The sequence below is a fragment of the Dendrobates tinctorius genome, unplaced genomic scaffold (genome assembly GCF_039654945.1).
Source record: "Dendrobates tinctorius isolate UK_male_01 unplaced genomic scaffold, ASM3965494v1 ptg000019l, whole genome shotgun sequence".
Lineage (NCBI taxonomy): Eukaryota > Metazoa > Chordata > Amphibia > Anura > Dendrobatidae > Dendrobates > Dendrobates tinctorius.
In genome coordinates, this window is record NW_027361687.1 from 44,134,868 (window position 1) to 44,158,184 (window position 23,317).

Here is a 23,317-nt window from a genome sequence, read left to right on the forward strand (position 1 = left end):
ATTTGATGATGTCATAATCTTTGATGTCATAATCATTGGATGATGTCATAATCATTTTGTTGATGTCATAATCATTGGATGATGTCATAATCATTAGATGATGTCATAATCATTTTGTTGATGTCATAATCATTTGATGATGTCATAGTCATTTGATGTCATAATCATTGGATGATTTCATAATCATTTGATGATGTCATAATGATTTTGTTGATGTCATAATCATTTGATGATGCCATAATCATTTTGTTGATGTCATAATCATTTTATGATGTCATAATCATTTTGTTGATGTCATAATCATTTTATTGATGTCATAATGATTTGATGATGTCATAATCATTTGATGTCATAATCATTGGATGATGTCATAATCATTTTGTTGATGTCATAATCATTAGATGATGTCATAATCATTAGATGATGTCGTAATCATTTTGTTGATGTCATAATCATTTGATGATGTCATAATCATTGATGTCATAATCATTGGATGATGTCATAATCATTTTGTTGATGTCATAATCATTGGATGATGTCATAATCATTAGATGATGTCATAATCATTTTGTTGATGTCATAATCATTGGATGATGTCATAATCATTAGATGATGTCATAATCATTTTGTTGATGTCATAATGATTTGATGATGTCATAATCATTTGATGTCATAATCATTGGATGATGTCATAATCATTTTGTTGGTGTCATAATCATTAGATGATGTCATAATCATTGGATGATGACATAATCATTTTGTTGATGTCATAATCATTTGATGTCATAATCAATGGATGATGTCATAATCATTTTGTTGATGTCATAATCATTTGATGATGTCATAATCATTAGATGATGTCATAATCATTTTGTTGATGTCATAATCATTTCATGATGTCATAATCATTCGATGTCATAATCATTGGATGATGTCATAATCATTTTGTTGATGTCATAATCATTTGATGATGTCATAATCATTAGATAATGTCATAATCATTTTGTTGATGTCATAATCATTTGATGATGTCATAATCATTTTGTTGATGTCATAATGATTTGATGATGTCATAATCATTTATGTCATAATCATTGGATGATGTCATAATCATTTTGTTGATGTCATAATCATTTGATGATGTCATAATCATTAGATGATGTCATAATCATTTTGTTGATGTCACTATCATTTGATGATGTCATAATCATATGATGTAATAATCATTGGATGATGTCATAATCATTTTGTTGATGTCATAATCATTTGATGATGTCATAATCATTAGATGATGTCATAATCATTTTGTTGATGTCATAATCATTTGATGATGTCATAATCATTAGATGATGTCATAATCATTTTGTTGATGTCATAATCATTTGATGATGTCATAATCATTTGATGATGTCATAATCATTTTGTTGATGTCATAATCATTTGATGATGTCATAATCATTTGATGATGTCATAATCATTTTGTTGATGTCATAATCATTTGATGATGTCATAATCATTTGATGTCATAATCATTGGATAATGTCATAATCATTTTGTTGATGTCATAATCATTTTATGATGTCATAATCATTTTGTTGATGTCATAATCATTGGATGATGTCATAATCATTTTGTTGATGTCATAATCATTGGATGATGTCATAATCATTAGATGATGTCATAATCATTTTGTTGATGTCATAATCATTGGATGATTTCATAATCATTTGATGACATCATAATGATTTTGTTGATGCCATAATCATTTGATGATGCCATAATCATTTTGTTGATGTCATAATCATTTTATGATGTCATAATCATTTTGTTGATGTCATAATCATTTTGTTGATGTCATAATGATTTGATGATGTCATAATCATTTGATGTCAAAATCATTGGATGATGTCATAATCATTTTGTTGATGTCATAATCATTTGATGATGTCATAATCATTAGATGATGTCATAATCATTAGATGATGTCCTAATCATTTGATGATGTCATAATCATTGATGTCATAATCATTGGATGATGTCATAATCATTTTGTTGATGTCATAATCATTGGATGATGTCATAATCATTAGATGATGTCATAATCATTTTGTTGATGTCATAATAATTTGATGATGTCATAATCATTTGATGTCATAAGCATTTTGTTGATGTCATAATGATTTGATGATGTCATAATCATTTGATGTCATAATCATTGGATGATGTCATAATCATTTTGTTGATGTCATAATCATTTGATGATGTCTTAATCATTAGATGATGCCGTAATCATTTTGTTGATGTCATAGTCATTTCATGATGTCATAATCATTTGATGTCATAATCATTGGATGATGTCATAATCATATTGTTGATGTCATAATCATTGGATGATGTCATAATCATTGGAAGATGTCATTATCATTTGATGATGTCATAATCATTTGATGTCATAATCATTGGATGATGTCATAATCATTTGATGATGTCATAATCATTTGATGACGTCATAATCATTTTGTTGATGTCTTAATCATTTGATGATGTCATAATCATTTGATGTCATAATCATTGGATGATGTCATAATCATTTTGTTGATGTCATAATCATTTTATGATGTCATAATCATTTTGCTGATGTCATAATCATTGGATGATGTCATAATCCTTTTGTTGATGTCATAATCATTTGATGATGTCATAATCATTAGATGATGTCATAATCATTTTGTTGATGTCATAATCATTTGATGATGTCATAATCATTTTGTTGATGTCATAATCATTTTGTTGATGTCATAATCATTTGATGATGTCATAATCATTTTGTTGATGTCATAATCATTTGATGATGTCATAATCATTTGATGATGTCATAATCATTTTGTTGATGTCATAATCATTTGATGATGCCTTAATCATTTTGTTGATGTCATAATCATTTTATGATGTCATAATCATTTTGTTGATGTCATAATCATTTTGTTGATGTCATAATGATTTGATGATGTCATAATCATTTGATGTCATAATCATTGGATGATGTCATAATCATTTTGTTGATGTCATAATCATTTGATGGTGTCATAATCATTAGATGATGTCATAATCATTGGATGATGACATAATCATTTTGTTGATGTCATAATCATTTGATGTCATAATCAATGGATGATGTCATAATCATTTTGTTGATGTCATAATCATTTGATGATGTCATAATCATTAGATGATGTCATAATCATTTTGTTGATGTCATAATCATTTCATGATGTCATAATCATTCGATGATGTCATAATCATTTTGTTGATGTCATAATCATTTGATGATGCCATAATCATTTTGTTGATGTCATAATCATTTGATGATGTCATAATCATTTGATGTCATAATCATTGGATAATGTCATAATCATTTTGTTGATGTCATAATCATTTTATGATGTCATAATCATTTTGTTGATGTCATAATCATTGGATGATGTCATAATCATTTTGTTGATGTCATAATCATTGGATGATGTCATAATCATTAGATGATGTCATAATCATTTTGTTGATGTCATAATCATTGGATGATTTCATAATCATTTGATGACATCATAATGATTTTGTTGATGTCATAATCATTTGATGATGCCATAATCATTTTGTTGATGTCATAATCATTTGATGATGTCATAATCATTTTGTTGATGTCATAATCATTTTGTTGATGTCATAATCATTTGATGATGTCATAATCATTTTGTTGATGTCATAATAATTTGATGATGTCATAATCATTTGATGTCATAAGCATTTTGTTGATGTCTTAATGATTTGATGATGTCATAATCATTTGATGTCATAATCATTGGATGATGTCATAATCATTTTGTTGATGTCATAATCATTTGATGATGTCTTAATCATTAGATGATGTCGTAATCATTTTGTTGATGTCATAGTCATTTCATGATGTCATAATCATTTGATGTCATAATCATTGGATGATGTCATAATCATATTGTTGATGTCATAATCATTTGATGATGTCTTAATCATTAGATGATGTCGTAATCATTTTGTTGATGTCATAATCATTTGATGATGTCATAATCATTTGATGTCATAATCATTTTGTTGATGTCATAATGATTTGATGATGTCATAATCATTTGATGATGTCATAATCATTAGATGATGTCATAATCATTTTGTTGATGTCATAATCATTTGATGATGTCATAATCATTTTGTTGATGTCATAATCATTTGATGATGTCATAATCATTTGATGATGTCATAATCATTTTGTTGATGTCATAATGATTTGATGATGTCATAATGATTTGATGATGTCATAATCATTTTGTTGATGTCATAATGATTTGATGATGTCATAATCATTTGATGTCATAATCATTGGATGATGTCATAGTCATTTTGTTGATGTCATAATCATTTTATGATGTCATAATCATTTTGTTGATGTCATAATCAATGGATGATGTCATAATCCTTTTGTTGATGTCATAATCATTTGATGATGTCATAATCATTAGATGATGTCATAATCATTTTGTTGATGTCATAATCATTTGATGATGTCATAATCATTTTGTTGATGTCATAATCATTTTGTTGATGTCATAATCATTTGATGATGTCATAATCATTTGATGTCATAATCATTGAATGATGTCATAATCATTTTGTTGATGTCATAATCATTTGATGATGTCATAATCATTTGATGATGTCATAATGATTTTGTTGATGTCATAATCATTTGATGATGCCATAATCATTTTGTTGATGTCATAATCATTTTATGATGTCATAATCATTTTGTTGATGTCATAATCATTTGATGATGTCGTAATCATTAGATGATGTCATAATCATTTTGTTGATGTCATAATCATTTGATGATGTCATAATCATTGATGTCATAATCATTGGATGATGTCATAATCATTTTGTTGATGTCATAATCATTGGATGATGTCATAATCATTAGATGATGTCATAATCATTTTGTTGATGTCATAATCATTTGATGATATCATAATCATTTGATGTCATAATCATTTTGTTGATGTCATAATGATTTGATGATGTCATAATCATTTGAAGATGTCATAATCATTTGATGTCATAATCATTGGATGATGTCATAGTCATTTTGTTGATGTCATAATCATTTTATGATGTCATAATCATTTTGTTGATGTCATAATCAATGGATGATGTCATAATCCTTTTGTTGATGTCATAATCATTTGATGATGTCATAATCATTAGATGATGTCATAATCATTTTGTTGATGTCATAATCATTTGATGATGTCATAATCATTTTGTTGATGTCATAATCATTTTGTTGATGTCATAATGATTTGATGATGTCATAATCATTTTGTTGATGTCATAATCATTTGATGATGTCATAATCATTTGATGTCATAATCATTGAATGATGTCATAATCATTTTGTTGATGTCATAATCATTTGATGATGTCATAATCATTTGATGATGTCATAATGATTTTGTTGATGTCATAATCATTTGATGATGCCATAATCATTTTGTTGATGTCATAATCATTTTATGATGTCATAATCATTTTGTTGATGTCATAATCATTTTGTTGATGTCATAATGATTTGATGATGTCATAATCATTTGATGTCATAATCATTGGATGATGTCATAATCATTTTGTTGATGTCATAATCATTTGATGATGTCGTAATCATTAGATGATGTCATAATCATTTTGTTGATGTCATAATCATTTGATGATGTCATAATCATTGATGTCATATTCATTGGATGATGTCATAATCATTTTGTTGATGTCATAATCATTGGATGATGTCATAATCATTAGATGATGTCATAATCATTTTGTTGATGTCATAATCATTTGATGATGTCATAATCATTTGATGTCATAATCATTTTGTTGATGTCATAATGATTTGATGATGTCATAATCATTTGATGATGTCATAATCATTAGATGATGTCATAATCATTTTGTTGATGTCATAATCATTTGATGATGTCATAATCATTTTGTTGATGTCATAATCATTTTGTTGATGTCATAATGATTTGATGATATCATAATCATTTAATGTCATAATCATTGGATGATGTCATAATCATTTTGTTGATGTCATAATCATTTGATGATGTCGTAATCATTTGATTTCATAATCATTGGATGATGTCATAATCATATGATAATGTCATAAGGATTTTGTTGATGTCATAATCATTTGATGATGCCATAATCATTTTGTTGATGTCATAATCATTTGATGATGTCATAATCATTGATGTCATAATCATTGGATGATGTCATAATCATTTTGTTGATGTCATATTCATTTGATGATGTCATAATCATTAGATGATGTCATAATCATTTTGTTGATGTCATAATCATTTGATGATGTCATAATCATTTTGTTGATGTCATAATCATTTGATGATGTCATAATCATTTGATGTCATAATCATTGGATGATGTAATAATCATTTGATGTCATAATCATTTTATGATGTCATAATGATTTGATGATGTCATAATCATTTGATGTCATAATCATTGGATGATGTCATAATCATTTGATGATGTCATAATCGTTTTGTTGATGTCATAATCATTTTGTTGATGTCATAATCATTTTGTTGATGTCATTATCATTTGATGATGTCATAATCATTTGATGTCATAATCATTGGATGATGCCATAATCATTTTGTTGATGTCATAATCATTTGATGATGTCATAATCATTTGATGTCATAATCATTGGATGATGTCATAATCATTTTGTTGATGTCATAATCATTTGATGATGTCATAATCATTTGATGATGTCATAATCATTTTGTTGATGTCATAATGATTTGATGATGTCATAATCATTTGATGTCATAATCATTGGATGATGTCATAATCATTTTGTTGATGTCATAATCATTTTATGATGTCATAATCATTTTGTTGATGTCATAATCAATGGATGATGTCATAATCCTTTTGTTGATGTCATAATCATTTGATGATGTCATAATCATTAGATGATGTCTTAATCATTTTGTTGATGTCATAATCATTTGATGATGTCATAATCATTTTGTTGATGTCATAATCATTTTGTTGATGTCATAATGATTTGATGATGTCATAATCATTTTGTTGATGTCATAATCATTTGATGATGTCATAATCATTTGATGTCATAATCATTGAATGATGTCATAATCATTGTGTTGATGTCATAATCATTTGATGATGTCATAATCATTTGATGATGTCATAATGATTTTGTTGATGTCATAATCATTTGATGATGCCATAATCATTTTGTTGATGTCATAATCATTTTATGATGTCATAATCATTTTGTTGATGTCATAATCATTTTGTTGATGTCATAATGATTTGATGATGTCATAATCATTTGATGTCATAATCATTGGATGATGTCATAATCATTTTGTTGATGTCATAATCATTTGATGATGTCGTAATCATTAGATGATGTCATAATCATTTTGTTGATGTCATAATCATTTGATGATGTCATAATCATTGATGTCATAATCATTGGATGATGTCATAATCATTTTGTTGATGTCATAATCATTTGATGATGTCATAATCATTAGATGATGTCATAATCATTTTGTTGATGTCATAATCATTTGATGATGTCATAATCATTTTGTTGATGTCATAATCATTTTGTTGATGTCATAATGATTTGATGATATCATAATCATTTGATGTCATAATCATTGGATGATGTCATAATCATTTTGTTGATGTCATAATCATTTGATGATGCCATAATCATTTTGTTGTTGTCATAATCATTTGATGATGTCATAATCATTGATGTCATAATCATTGGATGATGTCATAATCATTTTGTTGATGTCGTAATCATTTGATGATGTCATAATCATTAGATTATGTCATAATCATTTTGTTGATGTCATAATCATTTGATGATGTCATAATCATTGATGTCATAATCATTGGATGATGTCATAATCATTTTGTTGATGTCATAATCATTGGATGATGTCATAATCATTAGATGATGTCATAATCATTTTGTTGATGTCATAATCATTTGATGATGTCATAATCATTTGATGTCATAATCATTTTGTTGATGTCATAATCATTTGATGATGACATAATCATTTGATGTCATAATCATTTTGTTGATGTCATAATCATTTGATGATGTCATAATCATTTGATGTCATAATCATTGGATGATGTCATTATCATTTTGTTGATTTCATAATCATTTGATGATGTCATAATCATTAGATGATGTCATAATCATTTTGTTGATGTCATAATCATTTGATGATGTCATAATCATTTGATGTCATAATCATTGGATGATGTCATAATCATTTTGTTGATGTCATAATAATTTGATGATGTCATAATCATTAGATGATGTCATAATCATTTTGTTGATGTCATAATCATTTGATGATGTCATAATCATTTGATGTCATAATCATTGGATGATGTCATAATCATTTTGTTGATGTCATAATCATTTTGTTGATGTCATAATCATTGGATGATGTCATAATCCTTTTGTTGATGTCATAATCATTTGATGATGTCATAATCATTAGATGATGTCATAATCATTTGATGATGTCATAATGATTTTGTTGATGTCATAATCATTTGATGATGCCATAATCATTTTGTTGATGTCATAATCATTTTATGATGTCATAATCATTTTGTTGATGTCATAATCATTTTGTTGATGTCATAATGATTTGATGATGTCATAATCATTTGATGTCATAATCATTGGATGATGTCATAATCATTTTGTTGATGTCATAATCATTTGAGGATGTCATAATCATTAGATGATTTCATAATCATTTTGTTGATGTCATAATCATTTGATGATGTCATAATCTTTGATGTCATAATCATTGGATGATGTCATAATCATTTTGTTGATGTCATAATCATTGGATGATGTCATAATCATTAGATGATGTCATAATCATTTTGTTGATGTCATAATCATTTGATGATGTCATAGTCATTTGATGTCATAATCATTGGATGATTTCATAATCATTTGATGATGTCATAATGATTTGATGATGTCATAATCATTTGATGTCATAATCATTTTGTTGATGTCGTAATCATTTGATGATGTCATAATCATTAGATTATGTCATAATCATTTTGTTGATGTCATAATCATTTGATGATGTCATAATCATTGATGTCATAATCATTGGATGATGTCATAATCATTTTGTTGATGTCATAATCATTGGATGATGTCATAATCATTAGATGATGTCATAATCATTTTGTTGATGTCATAATCATTTGATGATGTCATAATCATTTGATGTCATAATCATTTTGTTGATGTCATAATCATTTGATGATGACATAATCATTTGATGTCATAATCATTTTGTTGATGTCATAATCATTTGATGATGTCATAATCATTTGATGTCATAATCATTGGATGATGTCATAATCATTTTGTTGATTTCATAATCATTTGATGATGTCATAATCATTAGATGATGTCATAATCATTTTGTTGATGTCATAATCATTTGATGATGTCATAATCATTTGATGTCATAATCATTGGATGATGTCATAATCATTTTGTTGATGTCATAATAATTTGATGATGTCATAATCATTAGATGATGTCATAATCATTTTGTTGATGTCATAATCATTTGATGATGTCATAATCATTTGATGTCATAATCATTGGATGATGTCATAATCATTTTGTTGATGTCATAATCATTTTGTTGATGTCATAATCATTGGATGATGTCATAATCCTTTTGTTGATGTCATAATCATTTGATGATGTCATAATCATTAGATGATGTCATAATCATTTGATGATGTCATAATGATTTTGTTGATGTCATAATCATTTGATGATGCCATAATCATTTTGTTGATGTCATAATCATTTTATGATGTCATAATCATTTTGTTGATGTCATAATCATTTTGTTGATGTCATAATGATTTGATGATGTCATAATCATTTGATGTCATAATCATTGGATGATGTCATAATCATTTTGTTGATGTCATAATCATTTGAGGATGTCATAATCATTAGATGATTTCATAATCATTTTGTTGATGTCATAATCATTTGATGATGTCATAATCTTTGATGTCATAATCATTGGATGATGTCATAATCATTTTGTTGATGTCATAATCATTGGATGATGTCATAATCATTAGATGATGTCATAATCATTTTGTTGATGTCATAATCATTTGATGATGTCATAGTCATTTGATGTCATAATCATTGGATGATTTCATAATCATTTGATGATGTCATAATGATTTTGTTGATGTCATAATCATTTGATGATGCCATAATCATTTTGTTGATGTCATAATCATTTTATGATGTCATAATCATTTTGTTGATGTCATAATCATTTTATTGATGTCATAATGATTTGATGATGTCATAATCATTTGATGTCATAATCATTGGATGATGTCATAATCATTTTGTTGATGTCATAATCATTAGATGATGTCATAATCATTAGATGATGTCGTAATCATTTTGTTGATGTCATAATCATTTGATGATGTCATAATCATTGATGTCATAATCATTGGATGATGTCATAATCATTTTGTTGATGTCATAATCATTGGATGATGTCATAATCATTAGATGATGTCATAATCATTTTGTTGATGTCATAATCATTGGATGATGTCATAATCATTAGATGATGTCATAATCATTTTGTTGATGTCATAATGATTTGATGATGTCATAATCATTTGATGTCATAATCATTGGATGATGTCATAATCATTTTGTTGGTGTCATAATCATTAGATGATGTCATAATCATTGGATGATGACATAATCATTTTGTTGATGTCATAATCATTTGATGTCATAATCAATGGATGATGTCATAATCATTTTGTTGATGTCATAATCATTTGATGATGTCATAATTATTAGATGATGTCATAATCATTTTGTTGATGTCATAATCATTTCATGATGTCATAATCATTCGATGTCATAATCATTGGATGATGTCATAATCATTTTGTTGATGTCATAATCATTTGATGATGTCATAATCATTAGATAATGTCATAATCATTTTGTTGATGTCATAATCATTTGATGATGTCATAATCATTTTGTTGATGTCATAATGATTTGATGATGTCATAATCATTTGATGTCATAATCATTGGATGATGTCATAATCATTTTGTTGATGTCTTAATCATTTGATGATGTCATAATCATTTATGTCATAATCATTGGATGATGTCATAATCATTTTGTTGATGTCATAATCATTTGATGATGTCATAATCATTAGATGATGTCATAATCATTTTGTTGATGTCACTATCATTTGATGATGTCATAATCATATGATGTAATAATCATTGGATGATGTCATAATCATTTTGTTGATGTCATAATCATTTGATGATGTCATAATCATTAGATGATGTCATAATCATTTTGTTGATGTCATAATCATTTGATGATGTCATAATCATTAGATGATGTCATAATCATTTTGTTGATGTCATAATCATTTGATGATGTCATAATCATTTGATGATGTCATAATCATTTTGTTGATGTCATAATCATTTGATGATGTCAAAATCATTTGATGATGTCATAATCATTTTGTTGATGTCATAATCATTTGATGATGTCATAATCATTTGATGTCATAATCATTGGATAATGTCATAATCATTTTGTTGATGTCATAATCATTTTATGATGTCATAATCATTTTGTTGATGTCATAATCATTGGATGATGTCATAATCATTTTGTTGATGTCATAATCATTGGATGATGTCATAATCATTAGATGATGTCATAATCATTTTGTTGATGTCATAATCATTGGATGATTTCATAATCATTTGATGACATCATAATGATTTTGTTGATGCCATAATCATTTGATGATGCCATAATCATTTTGTTGATGTCATAATCATTTTATGATGTCATAATCATTTTGTTGATGTCATAATCATTTTGTTGATGTCATAATGATTTGATGATGTCATAATCATTTGATGTCAAAATCATTGGATGATGTCATAATCATTTTGTTGATGTCATAATCATTTGATGATGTCATAATCATTAGATGATGTCATAATCATTAGATGATGTCCTAATCATTTGATGATGTCATAATCATTGATGTCATAATCATTGGATGATGTCATAATCATTTTGTTGATGTCATAATCATTGGATGATGTCATAATCATTAGATGATGTCATAATCATTTTGTTGATGTCATAATAATTTGATGATGTCATAATCATTTGAAGTCATAAGCATTTTGTTGATGTCATAATGATTTGATGATGTCATAATCATTTGATGTCATAATCATTGGATGATGTCATAATCATTTTGTTGATGTCATAATCATTTGATGATGTCTTAATCATTAGATGATGTCGTAATCATTTTGTTGATGTCATAGTCATTTCATGATGTCATAATCATTTGATGTCATAATCATTGGATGATGTCATAATCATATTGTTGATGTCATAATCATTGGATGATGTCATAATCATTGGATGATGTCATTATCATTTGATGATGTCATAATCATTTGATGTCATAATCATTGGATGATGTCATAATCATTTGATGATGTCATAATCATTTGATGACGTCATAATCATTTTGTTGATGTCATAATCATTTGATGATGTCATAATCATTTGATGTCATAATCATTGGATGATGTCATAATCATTTTGTTGATGTCATAATCATTTTATGATGTCATAATCATTTTGCTGATGTCATAATCATTGGATGATGTCATAATCCTTTTGTTGATGTCATAATCATTTGATGATGTCATAATCATTAGATGATGTCATAATCATTTTGTTGATGTCATAATCATTTGATGATGTCATAATCATTTTGTTGATGTCATAATCATTTTGTTGATGTCATAATCATTTGATGATGTCATAATCATTTTGTTGATGTCATAATCATTTGATGATGTCATAATCATTTGATGATGTCATAATCATTTTGTTGATGTCATAATCATTTGATGATGCCTTAATCATTTTGTTGATGTCATAATCATTTTATGATGTCATAATCATTTTGTTGATGTCATAATCATTTTGTTGATGTCATAATGATTTGATGATGTCATAATCATTTGATGTCATAATCATTGGATGATGTCATAATCATTTGATGGTGTCATAATCATCAGATGATGTCATAATCATTGGATGATGACATAATCATTTTGTTGATGTCATAATCATTTGATGTCATAATCAATGGATGATGTCATAATCATTTTGTTGATGTCATAATCATTTGATGATGTCATAATCATTAGATGATGTCATAATCATTTTGTTGATGTCATAATCATTTGATGATGTCATAATCATTTTGTTGATGTCATAATCATTTTGTTGATGTCATAATGATTTGATGATGTCATAATCATTTTGTTGATGTCATAATCATTTGATGATGTCATAATCATTTGATGATGTCATAATGATTTTGTTGATGTCATAATCATTTGATGATGCATTAATCATTTTGTTGATGTCATAATCATTTTATGATGTCATAATCATTTTGTTGATGTCATAATCATTTTGTTGATGTCATAATGATTTGATGATGTCATAATCATTTGATGTCATAATCATTGGATGATGTCATAATCATTTTGTTGATGTCATAATCATTTGATGGTGTCATAATCATTAGATGATGTCATAATCATTGGATGATGACATAATCATTTTGTTGATGTCATAATCATTTGATGTCATAATCAATGGATGATGTCATAATCATTTTGTTGATGTCATAATCATTTGATGATGTCATAATCATTAGATGATGTCATAATCATTTTGTTGATGTCATAATCATTTCATGATGTCATAATCATTCGATGATGTCGTAATCATTTTGTTGATGTCATAATCATTTGATGATGTCATAATCATTTGATGTCATAATCATGGGATGATGTCATAATCATTTTGTTGATGTCATAATCATTTGATGATGTCATAATCATTTGATGATGTCATAATCATTTTGTTGATGTCATAATCATTTGATGATGTCATAATCATTTGATGTCATAATCATTGGATAATGTCATAATCATTTTGTTGATGTCATAATCATTTTATGATGTCATAATCATTTTGTTGATGTCATAATCATTGGATGATGTCATAATCATTTTGTTGATGTCATAATCATTGGATGATGTCATAATCATTAGATGATGTCATAATCATTTTGTTGATGTCATAATCATTTTGTTGATGTCATAATCATTTGATGATGTCATAATCATTTTGTTGATGTCATAATCAATTTGTTGATGTCATAATGATTTGATGATATCATAATCATTTGATGTCATAATCATTGGATGATGTCATAATCATTTTGTTGATGTCATAATCATTTGATGATGTCATAATCATTTGATGTCATAATCATTGGATGATGTCATAATCATTTGATGATGTCATAATGATTTTGTTGATGTCATAATCATTTGATGATGCCATAATCATTTTGTTGATGTCATAATCATTTTATGATGTCATAATCATTTTGTTGATGTCATAATCATTTTGTTGATGTCATAATGATTTGATGATGTCATAATCATTTGATGTCATAATCATTGGATGATGTTATAATCATTTTGTTGATGTCATAATCATTTGATGATGTCATAATCATTAGATGATGTCATAATCATTTTGTTGATGTCATAATCATTTGATGTCATAATCATTGGATGATGTCATAATCATTTTGTTGATGTCATAATCATTAGATGATGTCATAATCATTTTGTTGATGTCATAATCATTTGATGATGTCATAATCATTTTGTTGATGTCATAATCATTTTGTTGATGTCATAATGATTTGATGATATCATAATCATTTAATGTCATAATCATTGGATGATGTCATAATCATTTTGTTGATGTCATAATCATTTGATGATGTCGTAATCATTTGATTTCATAATCATTGGATGATGTCATAATCATTTGATGTCATAATCATTGGATGATGTCATAATCATTTTGTTGATGTCATAATCATTAGATGATGTCATAATCATTTTGTTGATGTCATAATCATTTGATGATGTCATAATCATTTTGTTGATGTCATAATCATTTGTTGATGTCATAATCATTTTGTTGATGTCATAATGATTTGATGATATCATAATCATTTAATGTCATAATCATTGGATGATGTTATAATCATTTTGTTGATGTCATAATCATTTGATGATGTCATAATCATTAGATGATGTCATAATCATTTTGTTGATGTCATAATCATTTGATGTCATAATCATTGGATGATGTCATAATCATTTTGTTGATGTCATAATCATTAGATGATGTCATAATCATTTTGTTGATGTCATAATCATTTGATGATGTCATAATCATTTTGTTGATGTCATATTCATTTTGTTGATGTCATAATGATTTGATGATATCATAATCATTGATGTCATAATCATTGGATGATGTCATAATCATTTTGTTGATGTCATAATCATTTGATGATGTCATAATCATTAGATGATGTCATAATCATTTTGTTGATGTCATAATCATTTGATGATGTCATAATCATTTGATGATGTCATAATCATTTTGTTGATGTCATAATCATTTGATGATGTCATAATCATTTGATGTCATAATCATTGGATGATGTAATAATCATTTGATGTCATAATCATTTTATGATGTCATAATGATTTGATGATGTCATAATCATTTGATGTCATAATCATTGGATGATGTCATAATCATTTGATGATGTCATAATCGTTTTGTTGATGTCATAATCATTTTGTTGATGTCATAATCATTTTGTTGATGTCATAATCATTTTGTTGATGTCATAATCATTTTGTTGATGTCATAATGATTTGATGATATCATAATCATTTAATGTCATAATCATTGGATGATGTTATAATCATTTTGTTGATGTCATAATCATTTGATGATGTCATAATCATTAGATGATGTCATAATCATTTTGTTGATGTCATAATCATTTGATGTCATAATCATTGGATGATGTCATAATCATTTTGTTGATGTCATAATCATTAGATGATGTCATAATCATTTTGTTGATGTCATAATCATTTGATGATGTCATAATCATTTTGTTGATGTCATAATCATTTTGTTGATGTCATAATGATTTGATGATATCATAATCATTGATGTCATAATCATTGGATGATGTCATAATCATTTTGTTGATGTCATAATCATTTGATGATGTCATAATCATTAGATGATGTCATAATCATTTTGTTGATGTCATAATCATTTGATGATGTCATAATCATTTGATGATGTCATAATCATTTTGTTGATGTCATAATCATTTGATGATGTCATAATCATTTGATGTCATAATCATTGGATGATGTAATAATCATTTGATGTCATAATCATTTTATGATGTCATAATGATTTGATGATGTCATAATCATTTGATGTCATAATCATTGGATGATGTCATAATCATTTGATGATGTCATAATCGTTTTGTTGATGTCATAATCATTTTGTTGATGTCATAATCATTTGATGATGTCATAATCATTTGATGTCATAATCATTGGATGATGTCATAATCATTTTGTTGAAGTCATAATCATTTGATGATGTCATAATCATTTGATGATGTCATAATCATTTTGTTGATGTCATAATGATTTGATGATGTCATAATCATTTGATGTCATAATCATTGGATGATGTCATAATCATTTTGTTGATGTCATAATCATTTTATGATGTCATAATCATTTTGTTGATGTCATAATCAATGGATGATGTCATAATCCTTTTGTTGATGTCATAATCATTTGATGATGTCATAATCATTAGATGATGTCATAATCATTTTGTTGATGTCATAATCATTTGATGATGTCATAATCATTTTGTTGATGTCATAATCATTTTGTTGATGTCATAATGATTTGATGATGTCATAATCATTTTGTTGATGTCATAATCATTTGATGATGTCATAATCATTGAATGATGTCATAATCATTGTGTTGATGTCATAATCATTTGATGATGTCATAATCATTTGATGATGTCATAATGATTTTGTTGATGTCATAATCATTTGATGATGCCATAATCATTTTGTTGATGTCATAATCATTTTATGATGTCATAATCATTTTGTTGATGTCATAATCATTTTGTTGATGTCATAATGATTTGATGATGTCATAATCATTTGATGTCATAATCATTGGATGATGTCATAATCATTTTGTTGATGTCATAATCATTTGATGATGTCGTAATCATTAGATGATGTCATAATCATTTTGTTGATGTCATAATCATTTCATGATGTCATAATCATTTTGTTGATGTCATAATCATTTTGTTGATGTCATAATGATTTGATGATGTCATAATCATTTGATGTCATAATCATTGGATGATGTCATAATCATTTTGTTGATGTCATAATCATTTGATGATGTCATAATCATTAGATGATGTCATAATCATTTTGTTGATGTCATAATCATTTCATGATGTCATAATCATTTTGTTGATGTCATAATCATTTTGTTGATGTCATAATGATGTGATGATATCATAATCATTTGATGTCATAATCATTGGATGATGTCATAATCATTTTGTTGATGTCATAATCATTTGATGATGCCATAATCATTTTGTTGATGTCATAATCATTTGATGATGTCATAATCATTGATGTCATAATCATTGGATGATGTCATAATCATTTTGTTGATGTCATAATCATTTGATGATGTCATAATCATTAGATGATGTCATAATCATTTTGTTGATGTCATAATCATTTGATGATGTCATAATCATTGATGTCATAATCATTGGATGATGTCATAATCATTTTGTTGATGTCATAATCATTGGATGATGTCATAATCATTAGATGATGTCATAATCATTTTGTTGATGTCATAATCATTTGATGATGTCATAATCATTTGATGTCATAATCATTTTGTTGATGTCATAATGATTTGATGATGTCATAATCATTTTGTTGATGTCATAATCATTTGATGATGTCATAATCATTTGATGTCATAATCATTTTGTTGATGTCATAATGATTTGATGATGTCATAATCATTTGATGTCATAATCATTGGATGATGTCATAATCATTTTGTTGATGTCATAATCATTTGATGATGTCATAATCATTGGATGATGTCATAATCATTTTGTTGATGTCATAATCATTTGATGATGTCATAATCATTTGATGTCATAATCATTGGATGATGTCATAATCATTTTTTGATGTCATAATCATTTGATGATGTCATAATCATTTTGTTGATGTCATAATCATTTGATGATGTCATAATCATTTGATGTCATAATCATTGGATGATGTCATAATCATTTTGTTGAAGTCATAATCATTTGATGATGTCATAATCATTTTGTTGATGTCATAATCATTTTGTTGATGTCATAATCATTTGATGTCATAATCATTGGATGATGTCATAATCATTTTGTTGATGTCATAATCATTTGATGATGTCATAATCATATGATGTCATAATCATTGGATGATGTCATAATCATTTTGTTGATTTCATAATCATTTGATGATGTCATAAACATTAGATGATGTCATAATCATTTTGTTGATGTCATAATCATTTGATGATGTCATAATAATTTGATGTCATAATCATTGGATGATGTCATAATCATTTTGTTGATGTCATAATAATTTGATGATGTCATAATCATTAGATGATGTCATAATCATTTTGTTGATGTCATAATCATTTGATGATGTCATAATCATTAGATGATGTCATAATCATTTTGTTGATGTCATAATCATTTGATGATGTCATAATCATTTGATGTCATAATCATTGGATGATGTCATAATCATTTTGTTGATGTCATAATCATTTTGTTGATGTCATAATCATTGGATGATGTCATAATCCTTTTGTTGATGTCATAATCATTTGATGATGTCATAATCATTAGATGATGTCATAATCATTTTGTTGATGTCATAATCATTTGATGATGTCATAATCATTTTGTTGATGTCATAATCATTTTGTTGATGTAATAATGATTTGATGATATCATAATCATTTGATGTCATAATCATTGGATGATGTCATAATCATTTTGTTGATGTCATAATCATTTGATTATGTTATATTCATTTGATGTCATAATCATTGGATGATGTAAAAATCATTTGATGATGTCATAATGATTTTGTTGATGTCATAATCATTTGATGATGCCATAATCATTTTGTTGATGTCATAATCATTTTATGATGTCATAATCATTTTGTTGATGTCATAATCATTTTGTTGATGTCATAATGATTTGAAGATGTCATAATCATTTGATGTCATAATCATTGGATGATGTCATAATCATTTTGTTGATGTCATAATCATTTGAGGATGTCATAATCATTAGATGATTTCATAATCATTTTGTTGATGTCATAATCATTTGATGATGTCATAATCTTTGATGTCATAATCATTGGATGATGTCATAATCATTTTGTTGATGTCATAATCATTGGATGATGTCATAATCATTAGATGATGTCATAATCATTTTGTTGATGTCATAATCATTTGATGATGTCATAGTCATTTGATGTCATAATCATTGGATGATTTCATAATCATTTGATGATGTCATAATGATTTTGTTGATGTCATAATCATTTGATGATGCCATAATCATTTTGTTGATGTCATAATCATTTTATGATGTCATAATCATTTTGTTGATGTCATAATCATTTTTTTGATGTCATAATGATTTGATGATGTCATAATCATTTGATGTCATAATCATTGGATGATGTCATAATCATTTTGTTGATGTCATAATCATTAGATGATGTCATAATCATTAGATGATGTCGTAATCATTTTGTTGATGTCATAATCATTTGATGATGTCATAATCATTGATGTCATAATCATTGGATGATGTCATAATCATTTTGTTGATGTCATAATCATTGGATGATGTCATAATCATTAGATGATGTCATAATCATTTTGTTGATGTCATAATCATTTGATGATGTCATAATCATTTGATGTCATAATCATTTTGTTGATGTCATAATGATTTGATGATGTCATAATCATTTGATGTCATAATCATTGGATGATGTCATAATCATTTTGTTGGTGTCATAATCATTAGATGATGTCATAATCATTGGATGATGACATAATCATTTTGTTGATGTCATAATCATTTGATGTCATAATCAATGGATGATGTCATAATCATTTTGTTGATGTCATAATCATTTGATGATGTCATAATCATTACATGATGTCATAATCATTTTGTTGATGTCATAATCATTTCATGATGTCATAATCATTCGATGTCATAATCATTGGATGATGTCATAATCATTTTGTTGATGTCATAATCATTTGATGATGTCATAATCATTAGATAATGTCATAATCATTTTGTTGATGTCATAATCATTTGATGATGTCATAATCATTTTGTTGATGTCATAATGATTTGATGATGTCATAATCATTTGATGTCATAATCATTGGATGATGTCATAATCATTTTGTTGATGTCTTAATCATTTGATGATGTCATAATCATTTATGTCATAATCATTGGATGATGTCATAATCATTTTGTTGATGTCATAATCATTTGATGATGTCATAATCATTAGATGATGTCATAATCATTTTGTTGATGTCATAATCATTTGATGATGTCATAATCATATGATGTAATAATCATTGGATGATGTCATAATCATTTTGTTGATGTCATAATCATTTGATGATGTCATAATCATTAGATGATGTCATAATCATTTTGTTGATGTCATAATCATTTGATGATGTCATAATCATTAGATGATGTCATAATCATTTTGTTGATGTCATAATCATTTGATGATGTCATAATCATTTGATGATGTCATAATCATTTTGTTGATGTCATAATCATTTGATGATGTCATAATCATTTGATGATGTCATAATCATTTTGTTGATGTCATAATCATTTGATGATGTCATAATCATTTGATGTCATAATCATTGGATAATGTCATAATCATTTTGTTGATGTCATAATCATTTTGTTGATGTCATAAACATTGGATGATGTCATAATCATTAGATGATGTCATAATCATTTTGTTGATGTCATAATCATTTGATGATGTCATAATCATTTTGTTGATGTCATAATCATTTTGTTGATGTAATAATGATTTGATGATATCATAATCATTTGATGTCATAATCATTGGATGATGTCATAATCATTTTGTTGATGTCATAATCATTTGATTATGTTATATTCATTTGATGTCATAATCATTGGATGATGTAAAAATCATTTGATGATGTCATAATGATTTTGTTGATGTCATAATCATTTGATGATGCCATAATCATTTTGTTGATGTCATAATCATTTTATGATGTCATAATCATTTTGTTGATGTCATAATCATTTTGTTGATGTCATAATGATTTGATGATGTCATAATCATTTGATGTCATAATCATTGGATGATGTCATAATCATTTTGTTGATGTCATAATCATTTGAGGATGTCATAATCATTAGATGATTTCATAATCATTTTGTTGATGTCATAATCATTTGATGATGTCATAATCTTTGATGTCATAATCATTGGATGATGTCATAATCATTTTGTTGATGTCATAATCATTGGATGATGTCATAATCATTAGATGATGTCATAATCATTTTGTTGATGTCATAATCATTTGATGATGTCATAGTCATTTGATGTCATAATCATTGGATGATTTCATAATCATTTGATGATGTCATAATGATTTTGTTGATGTCATAATCATTTGATGATGCCATAATCATTTTGTTGATGTCATAATCATTTTATGATGTCATAATCATTTTGTTGATGTCATAATCATTTTTTTGATGTCATAATGATTTGATGATGTCATAATCATTTCATGTCATAATCATTGGATGATGTCATAATCATTTTGTTGATGTCATAATCATTAGATGATGTCATAATCATTAGATGATGTCGTAATCATTTTGTTGATGTCATAATCATTTGATGATGTCATAATCATTGATGTCATAATCATTGGATGATGTCATAATCATTTTGTTGATGTCATAATCATTGGATGATGTCATAATCATTAGATGATGTCATAATCATTTTGTTGATGTCATAATCATTTGATGATGTCATAATCATTTGATGTCATAATCATTGGATGATGTCATAATCATTTTGTTGGTGTCATAATCATTAGATGATGTCATAATCATTGGATGATGACATAATCATTTTGTTGATGTCATAATCATTTGATGTCATAATCAATGGATGATGTCATAATCATTTTGTTGATGTCATAATCATTTGATGATGTCATAATCATTACATGATGTCATAATCATTTTGTTGATGTCATAATCATTTCATGATGTCATAATCATTCGATGTCATAATCATTGGATGATGTCATAATCATTTTGTTGATGTCATAATCATTTGATGATGTCATAATCATTAGATAATGTCATAATCATTTTGTTGATGTCATAATCATTTGATGATGTCATAATCATTTTGTTGATGTCATAATGATTTGATGATGTCATAATCATTTGATGTCATAATCATTGGATGATGTCATAATCATTTTGTTGATGTCATAATCATTTGATGATGTCATAATCATTAGATGATGTCATAATCATTTTGTTGATGTCATAATCATTTGATGATGTCATAATCATTAGATGATGTCATAATCATTTTGTTGATGTCATAATCATTTGATGATGTCATAATCATTTGATGATGTCATAATCATTTTGTTGATGTCATAATCATTTGATGATGTCATAATCATTTGATGATGTCATAATCATTTTGTTGATGTCATAATCATTTGATGATGTCATAATCATTTGATGTCATAATCATTGGATAATGTCATAATCATTTTGTTGATGTCATAATCATTT